The sequence below is a fragment of the Gracilinanus agilis genome, chromosome 5, assembly GCF_016433145.1.
Source record: "Gracilinanus agilis isolate LMUSP501 chromosome 5, AgileGrace, whole genome shotgun sequence".
NCBI classification, from domain to species: Eukaryota; Metazoa; Chordata; class Mammalia; order Didelphimorphia; family Didelphidae; genus Gracilinanus; species Gracilinanus agilis.
In genome coordinates, this window is record NC_058134.1 from 70,455,968 (window position 1) to 70,465,151 (window position 9,184).

The following is a 9,184-nucleotide window of genomic DNA, read 5'->3' on the forward strand; positions in this document are numbered from 1 at the left end:
TAGGAAAGGAGCATGCTCCAGTCAGGCAGGTTTGCCAGAAGTGAAGGGCATCCTGCTTGTTATCTTGGAGATAAGAGATTGAGGTTTAGATGTTTGTCTGAACCCGGAATCACCAGGTCTCCAAGAAGAACAGCTCTCAAAGATAGACTGGAAAAATAAAAAAGAAGCCAAAGGCCTTCCTTTCACCAGAAGCTGCATAACTGCCTTTTCTTACTCCTTCACTGAGAGTATTTTGTATACTAAGCCTGAATATGGCAGCTGACCTTAGATGGAATGATATGGTGTCAAAGTATTTAAAGTGCTGTAAAGCCCAGCTAAGGTAAGTCCACATTCTTTTATACTTAAGCTGAAAACTGGTTGGGTGTAGGGGGGGCATGATTACAGAAGTGTGGCCACTAGAATGACCCCAGAGTTCCTGGCAAGTTCTTCACAGAGATGTTGCTATGATCATGGAAAGTGGGATTCTTCTTCTTTTTTTTTTTTTTAATGCTTTCTATTTTTAGAAGATCCTGAAGAACTTTATAAGTTTGGCCAAGAGATTTCCTTACATACACATATTTCCCAAATCCATTTCTGTGTGTGTTTTGTACATTCTTATATTTTTCTTTGCATTAATAAGCAAGAATGATAACACTTGTCTCTAAACAACTGGGTCTGGGGAGAAACATAATAGCTTTTTAACTGGGCAAATCAAAATTCCTCAATGGTTTACTGATGGGCCTTCAGGCAGTGAAGAATAGCGTGTCCAATTAGAAGCAAAGGAGGAATCTTGAGGCAATGAAAAAAAGAAATGAATCTCTCCTTTTTTCTTTTTTTTTTTTTGAAGTTACTATAATATAATTTTTCAACACTGTTCTTTTGAAGGCTGACATAACGATGAAAATACTCTAAGGAATATGAGACGCTGGAATGCATTACAAAGGAAGACTGTGGAATCCCTTCCCACCCCCATTTTTTTTTCTTGAAGATTTTTTTGTAAACCCAGTAAGCAACTATCTTCCTGGGAGAGGTAGGCTCAAGAGTGCATAAAAATAAGGAAATGAAAGTAAGACTTTCTTAAGCTTCAAATGGATAAATCAGTGTTCTCACCAACATGGGTCTTCCTTTTAACCGTACAGATCACAATCCGTGCCTTCTCATCTGGTAGGCTTCTTGCCCATATAGATCTATAAACCTTTCTCAAGGGACCCACCCACTATATCTGGGGGGCTCCCTCTAGACAAAGGGTTCTTCACTTTTTGTGTGTCATGAACCACATTTTTAATTTGGTAAATTAGCCTATGGATCTTTTCTCAAATTTTTTAAATGAAGAAAATAAAATAAATGGGATTACAAAGCAAACCAATTAGATTGAAATGGAGTTATCAAGATATTAAAAGAAACAAATCTATGGACATAAGAGTACCCTTACTCTGTCTCTTGATGTTATTTAAGTGTCATTGGGACATATAGGCTGTTCATCTATATCCTCAGTCTTGATACTTCACCAGGCCCATCATTCTGATCATTTTCATGCCACTTCTAGAATGCAATTTATCATTGGCAATATTGGCAAGGATCTAAGAGAGAATAAGGAAATAGGCATTTGTTAAGCACTTTGCAAATATGATTTTGTTTAATCTGTTATGAGAGATGTATTATTCTTCTAGGCACTGGGTATAAAAAGCTACAAATGAAACAGGGTCTTGCATCTTATTGGGGGGGGGGTGTTGACCCACAGCTCTGATTCTTAGAAGTGTGTGGCATTTCAATATTTAATTCCAAATCCCAAGATCTTATGAAAAATTATACTTAACAAATCAAGCACATGCAAAATATAGACCAACCTACAAAAACCTGTATCCATGTGGCCCAGTGAAAAATGTAGGAGGTTGGGGACATAATTTAGAGAGGGGAAGGAATGTTACCTCCTGTGGGATGGGGAGAGGGTGCTACACAATAAGGTCAAGGGAAGCCTGGCAAAATTCTACTGAGGCAGGTGAACTTCTCCCAAAATTTCCCAAGTCACAACGTGGTAATAGTTGGTGGGGAAAATAGAGCTGACTAGAATGGAGCAGCAGGTGTGAGTGGGAAAGTATGAAGGGAGGAAGTGCAGATGATTAATTGATAATGAGAGAGATTAAAAAAAGGAAAGCATGGGTAAAATATTTTAAAATGCATGTAAGAAAACAAAAAGTTTAAAAGATAACACAAGGGAACAGTTTTATTACTACAGTGAAAAATAGAATATACATTTCAAAAACAACTCTATATATAGTTTTTTATCTATAAAAGAAGTTCATGTATTTGCATAAGAACTTTTTTGTTCTTTGCATATGAATATATTCAAGTCTGTGGGTGATTTGTAAGTTTGTAATAAAGAAGAGCAGGATGGGAGATCTCCTGGGCCATCACTTGTTATCCTAAGATGATCGACAGTTTTAACCCAGTTCTTATAAATTTAGAACCAGAAGAGAACATGAAGGTCCTCTAGTCCAATCTCTTTATTTTATAGATGGGGAAACTGAGGGTAGGGAATTTGTGACTTACCTAAAGTCACACATGCAGCATAAAAGGATTAATCAACATGCATTTATCGAACACTTAGCACCCTGTGCTAAGCAATGGGGATATAAAAGGAAGGAAAATAGATACTATCATAAAAGAAATTAAATTCTAATGGAGGAGTATGCGTAAATATCCAAATAGATTACATATTATGTATATATAAGTGGAGAGAGAGAGAGAGAGAGAGAGAGAGATGGAGAGACACACAGAGACAGAGAGAGATGAAGAGAGAGAGAGACAGATAGACAGACAGACAGACAGACAGACAGACAGANCCAAAGAAATACTTCATTTGATCTGTTATTGCTATATCTTAGTACAGCATTGCTGAACCTTTTCCAAGTTTGAGTGCCCAGAGGGCAAATTCAAGCTGCCTGCAAGCCCCACATTTCAGAAGAGAGATGCTGGAGGAAGTGCTTGTTTTGAGAGTCTGGAAAGAGAGATGGGGCATGCAAAAAATGTCCTTGGGCACTGGGAAGTGGGGGAATGGGGCAGCTCTGCAGACATGTCACATCTTCGCCAACTCTGTCTTAGCATAAAGAATCTTTCTTGAAGGTAGACTAATGGAGGAGGTGGTCAGAAACAAAACACTTCTGAGGAGAGAGAGAGACAGAGAGACAGAGGGGGGAAGGAAGGAAGGGAAGAAGGGAAGGAGGGACAGAGGGAGGGAGAAAGAGAGAGAGGGAAAGAGAGAGGGAGAGACAGAGACAGAAAGACAGAGAGAGAGGAAGAGAGAGGGAAAGGGAGAGACAGACAGAGGCAGAGAAACAGAGAGACAGAGAGAGACAGGGAGAGAGAGGAAGAGAGAGGAAAAGGGAGAGGGAGAGGGAGAGAGCCAGAGAACTGCACCTTTTATTTCCTTGCCATGGTGAACTCCCAGATGAGGAAACTCCCTCAACCAATGCATTTTCTCTGCAACTTATAGTCAATCCTGGAGGACAGAACTGGTGCTGGGATTATAGGCTTACTCTGGTTTATCAAGCATTAACTATATAACTATTATAGCTCAGGAAGTATAATTTAACCAGTAGTATATTTGAATCCATGTAATAATTAGCCACATTATAACAAGACCTTTGGTCCTGTGGTAAAAGGCTTATCTGGCCTCCCAGTGAGCCAAAATGATACCTTGCCTCATCCAAGTGCACATTTAATTTTTTGAAGGATTCCATAAAGGCCAGCAGCAGCCCCATCCCTAAAAGGAAGCCTTGTCTCCTTCATCACATAAATAGCATTTCTTCTTATCTCAAAGTATGGAGCCACCCAAGTGGCCTGTCAGTCTGTATTATTTGTGACACCTATGGGAAAGGGCTTTGAAAAGTTAAAAGCTTTTCCCAGATGTCAGAGATCATCGTCATTATTATCATCATCATAAACAATGGCATCCATTTTCACAAACAAGTCCTAAAAAAGGATTTTTTCCCAGTCTTCTGGAAAGAAACTTCCTTTGGTTGTTCTTTTAACAGTTGACTGCCTTTGTTCAAATAATGAATCCTCAATTTGTGATTCATTTTAATTGTTCATATTCCCCCAAATACAGCTCTGGAATTTTTTCCACCAGCCCAACCTTTATACAGAAACTTGGGAAACCACATTATATAGAACCTAGTGCAAACTGGAGTGATTTGTGCAGATTCTCTAAGGTATACAATTTGGTGTCATTTTTGAGTATAGACATATTTCTATTTCTATTTCATTAAAAAAAAATGCTCAGATCTTCTGGAGGACTATACTCTCGATCTGTAACATAGGCAAGCACTGGTACCAAGAGGGGTCATGGTGTTACTTAAGAATGCATGGGCTCTGAAGTCACAGGATGTGCTTTCAAATATGACCTCTGGCACTTACTATCTACATGACCTTGGGCAAGTAATTTAATCTCCTTGAGCCTGTTTCTACATTTGCAAAATCAAAGATCTTTCAGTCACAACCTCTTCATGAACTCATCTGGGGTTTTCTTGGCAAAGACATTGAAGTTGTTTGTCATTTTCTATTCCAGCTCATTTTACAGACGAGGAACTGAGGCAAACAGGATGAAGTGACTTGTCCAGGGTCATGCAACTAGTAAGTTTCTGAAGCCAGATTTGAACTCAGAAAAATGAATTTCCTGATTCCAGGTCCTATATTCTATCCACTACACCACTTAGCTCCCCCAAAGTCACCTAGCCTCTTAGGTCCTATATCTGTCTCTGCTCATATGTCTCTGGCACATACAGAGGTATTCTATTTAGCATTTTTACAGTACTGGAAAGAGTGCTGGGTCTGGAGTCAATGTCCTTGAGTTCAATTACTTCCTTTATTCCTTACTCCCCAGGTGACCTTGAGCAAGTCATAACCTCTGGGGGGCACTATGGAATTCTGTGATGCAGCTTTAACCCCTTTCAGGATCATGGATGTTACACCCTTCTGGGCTTTGATTTCCTTAGTATAAAATGAAAGGGTTAGACTAGATGATCTCTCCTTCACAGTCAGAAAAGCTGGACTAATTCTAACCATCTTAGAAAAGTCACTAACCCATTCATATCTTTTGATTCAGAAATAATACTACTGGGCCAAGTCCCAAAGAGGTCAAGGATAGAAAGGTTCCTTGTATACGTAAACATTGTTAACAACACTTTTTGTGGTAGTGATAACAAAAAAGTTCCAAACAAACAGGACCAAGGCCTGTGGCCATCAACTGGGGAGGAGTTGAATAAAATGTGACACACACACACACACACACACACACACACACACACACACATAGATACGTATTATGTACAGGTGGGTATGAGAAATCTAGTTCAGGCAAAGGTCTCTGAGACAATCTAAATCCAACCCATTCCCTTTACACATGAACAAACTAAGGTCCAGGGAGGTTAAGTTGTTTGCCCAAGATGACATAGATGGCAAGCATCAGAGATGGCATCTGAAGCAAGATCCTCAGAATGTTCCAGATTGGAGATCGAGTTTGGGAATCGGTTCCATGGAGTTAGAAGTTGTGAGCTAAAGTTGGGAGAATGAATAAAATTGCCAAAGAAAAGAGTATGGAAAAGAAGAGAAAAAGTCCAAGGACAGAAGGACTTAGAGGAAGATGAAAGTGTCAGGAAAGGTATGTAGAGTTGGTAAAAAGACAATGAATGAACAAAATTAAAGAAGAAAGAACTAAGAAAATGTGGTGTCTCTGAAGATGAGAGAAGAGAAGATATCCAAAAAGAAGGATTAGTTGACAGTTTCAAAAACTGAAAAGGAGGCCACTGGATTTGCTGGTTAGGTCATTGATGACTTGAGAGAAGTTTTAGCAGAATGGTGGGGACAAAAGTATGATTGCAAAGGGTTGAGAAGAGAATGTATACTGAGGAAATCAAAGTGTTGGGTTTATACAAGTTTATCAATAAAAAGGGGAAAGAGCTGAGATAGTCATTAGATGGATCAGAAGAGTTTAAGGTAAGTCTTTATAGGTAGAGGGGACAAGAAAAGGCAGGTAGCTCTGTGGATTAAGAGCCAAGTGTAGGGACAGGAGGTTCCAGGTTCAAATCTGGCTTCAAACACTTCCTAGCTGTGTGACCCTGAACAAGTCACTTAACCTTCCCTGCCTAGCCCTTACCACTCTTCTGCCTTGGAACCAATATACAATGTTGATTCCAAGACAGAAGGTAAGGGTTAAAAAAAAAAAAAGAAAGAATAGGAGGCATGAGTGTTTTTGTAGACAAGTGGAGAAGTGTTGGTAGTGAGGGAGCTATTGAAGATACCTAAGAAAGGTGAAGAAAGGGAAGTGAGACAAAAAGGCAAGGGATTCTAGGAGAGTAGCTAGTGAGACATTAAAGTGGAAAACTCTTGGGTCAAGAATAATGATGGGGCCAAACAAAGCCAATGAATAGGAGCCAGATTTAAAGAATAGAAATGTTGCAGAGGATTAAAGATCATGGTATGGATGAAGGCTTGGTTTAGTATCTGTGAATGAAAGTGGAAGAGGTAGAAGGGTAGGATGTTCTGGGCAGAGACTGGCATTTCCAAGTTTTGGATTTTGGAGATGATACAATTCCAAGATATGACCTTTATGCTTTAAATGGAGAAGGAATTGAGGACATTGGGGAAATGAGAGATCAGATTAAAAAAATGGAAATGATCATAGTTAAAGCTGCTTTAGCAAGGCGGGCACATTAATTTGTTATTGATTGCACTATGAATTGATTCATTTGTTCTTAAAAATTTAGAATTATACTAGAAAAGTCACTAGATGGTACAATAACTTTTGCTCTAGAAATAACAATATCAATAGCATTGATTTTAGGTCCTAAAGTGATCATGAATAGAAAGTTTCTATCTATACAAACATATTGATAGCAGTGCTTTTTGTGTGGTAGAAAAAAGCTGAAAACAAGGTATTTAGTAATTTTGTTGGAGTCCATCTAGTTCAATCTCTTCTTTTCACAGATGAAGAAACAGAGGCTCAGGAATATTAAGTAATTTGACCAAGGTCACAAAGGCCATAAGCATCTGAGACCACGTATGAACTCAGTTTCTCTTATTCTGCGATCTCGTTCCACTTGCCATACTGCCTCCCTAAGAAAATGAAAAGAATAATAGAATATTACTTCACCATTATATATGATGAACATGAAGAAATAGGAACTTGGGAAGACTCATCTGAACTGATATAAAGTGCAGTAAGCAGAACCAGGAGAACAATTTATCAATAATGTAAAGGAAAATAATGCTGAAAGACACCAGAACCCTGAAAAATACAGACATCAACTTTAGTAATATAGATTTAGAACCGAAATAGATTTTAAGGAGGCATCTACTCCAACCTGCCCATTTTATAGCTGATGAAACAAAGGTGCTAGAGGTTAAATGAATTGTCCCAGGCTATACAGATAGTAAGGCAGTTAGGTGGTTCAGTGGATAGAGCACTGGGCATGAAATCAGGGAGACTCATCTTCTTGCATTCAAATCTTCCCTCAGATACTTACTAGCTGTGTGACCCTGGGCAAATTCCTTAACCTCTGTTTGCCTCAGTTTCTCCATCTGTAAAAATGAGCTGGAGAAGGAACTAGTAAACCTCTCCAGTATTTTTTGCCACAAAATCCCCAGGTAGGGTCACAAAGAGCTGGACACAACTGAAACTACAGAACAATGACATACAGTTAGTAAGTAACGTAGGTAATGCTTCACCTCTGGCTTTCTTGTGGCAATGCCCCTCCCTTTCTCTGCTTTCCCCCACTCCCCCTATCCCCAAACCCAATCTTTTGTTGTGTTTTTTTTTCTGTGTGTGTATAATCTCAACTTCTTAGGATCAAGCATAATACATACTCCTTCTTTTTTGTCAGAGGGCTAGACAACCACAGATGCAGAATTGATTACATTGTCAGACTTAGCCAATGGGATTGTTTCCTCCTTAACTATTCTTCACTTGGGAGAGAGAACACTGGGAAATAATAGTGATGTGAAAGAAAAAAGACTACAGTAACCCTTTTTTTTTTCTAAAGGGGAATTGAAAGGTCCATTGAAGGGTCATCGGCATGAATATTTAAGCCCCCAAGAATGATGACAGAGGAGGGGAGAAATGATGCCCTGGAACGATACACCAAGTTCTGGGAATTCATTAAATCACTTTCTATATGGCAGAACTTATGAAGCGGTGCCTGGCATCATTAATGCAACTTCTTGCAAAGTACCAAATTCCAGGGGCTCGCAGATACACTGGCTAAACAGCTTATCCTCCCAGCACTAGGAAATCTGAGTCCAGCCATGTGAAATGCAGTCAGGTTAGCAACTGGAGGTGTCATTCAAAAAGGAAAACTCCTCTGGGGACTGGACGAGTCTTTCTGGACTCACACTGAGTTCAATAAGTCCGGAAAGCTAAGCCTGTTTAAGTTGAGATAAAGTATGTCTCCACCGTGCTTGACCCTAACAAGGCTCTTACAAAGGATGTGAATGATCTCTGGTACATACCTGAGTGTCTCCTGACTCCTCTGCCCAAACCCCTTGGAGGAATCTGCAATCTCCTTTCCAAGGGTCTTTCTATCATGAAAGAGATCCTGCCTGGTGAGTTTAGAAAGGGAATTCCTGGTGCTCATCTCAACTCCTCGGGGCATTCTGCCTAGTGAGATAAGTGAATCAAGCTCTACCAGCTGTCCAGTGTTACTCGGCGAACACGCTGGTTTATCTTCAGTCCTATCCATGCTACTTTTCGGTATCTAAAATGTCTGGAAACACTTTGAAATATTTTCTTCCCCTCATTCCTTAGATAGAGAATATTTCAGACGGAGGCTTAAAAAAAGACCTCATCGTGCCCTGGACTTGGTCAGGTCACACGTTTATTCTCAGGAAAAAGATGCCAATTTTGATGGGAACCTCATCAGCACACTTGCATCCCTTGTGTTCACTGCCTGTTTAGTAACAAGTGATAACTTGGTGTTACTGTTGTTGTCCGATCTTATCCAACTCTTTGTGACCCCATTTGGAATTTTCTTAGCAAAGATTTACTGAGTTTTGCTTTTTCCTTTTCTAGTTCATTTTATGGATGAGAAAACTGAGGCAAACAGGACTAAGTGATCTGTCCAGGGTCACACAACTAATAAGTGTCAGAGGTCAATTTGAATTCAGGAATATGAGTGTTCCTGACTCCAGACCTGGCACTCTACCCACTGGG

General features: G+C 39.6%; 1 long non-coding RNA gene across 1 annotated transcript; it reads right to left on the minus strand.

Annotated features, from left to right (window-relative positions):
- Positions 1 to 1,235: 1,235 nt before the first annotated feature.
- Positions 1,236 to 3,496, minus strand: LOC123249278. Its single transcript, XR_006506370.1, has 2 exons — positions 3,397 to 3,496; positions 1,236 to 1,559 (listed from the first exon to the last, which is right to left on the minus strand). It is a non-coding gene; the product is annotated as an uncharacterized LOC123249278 (long non-coding RNA).
- Between the last annotated feature and the right edge of the window lie 5,688 nt (positions 3,497 to 9,184).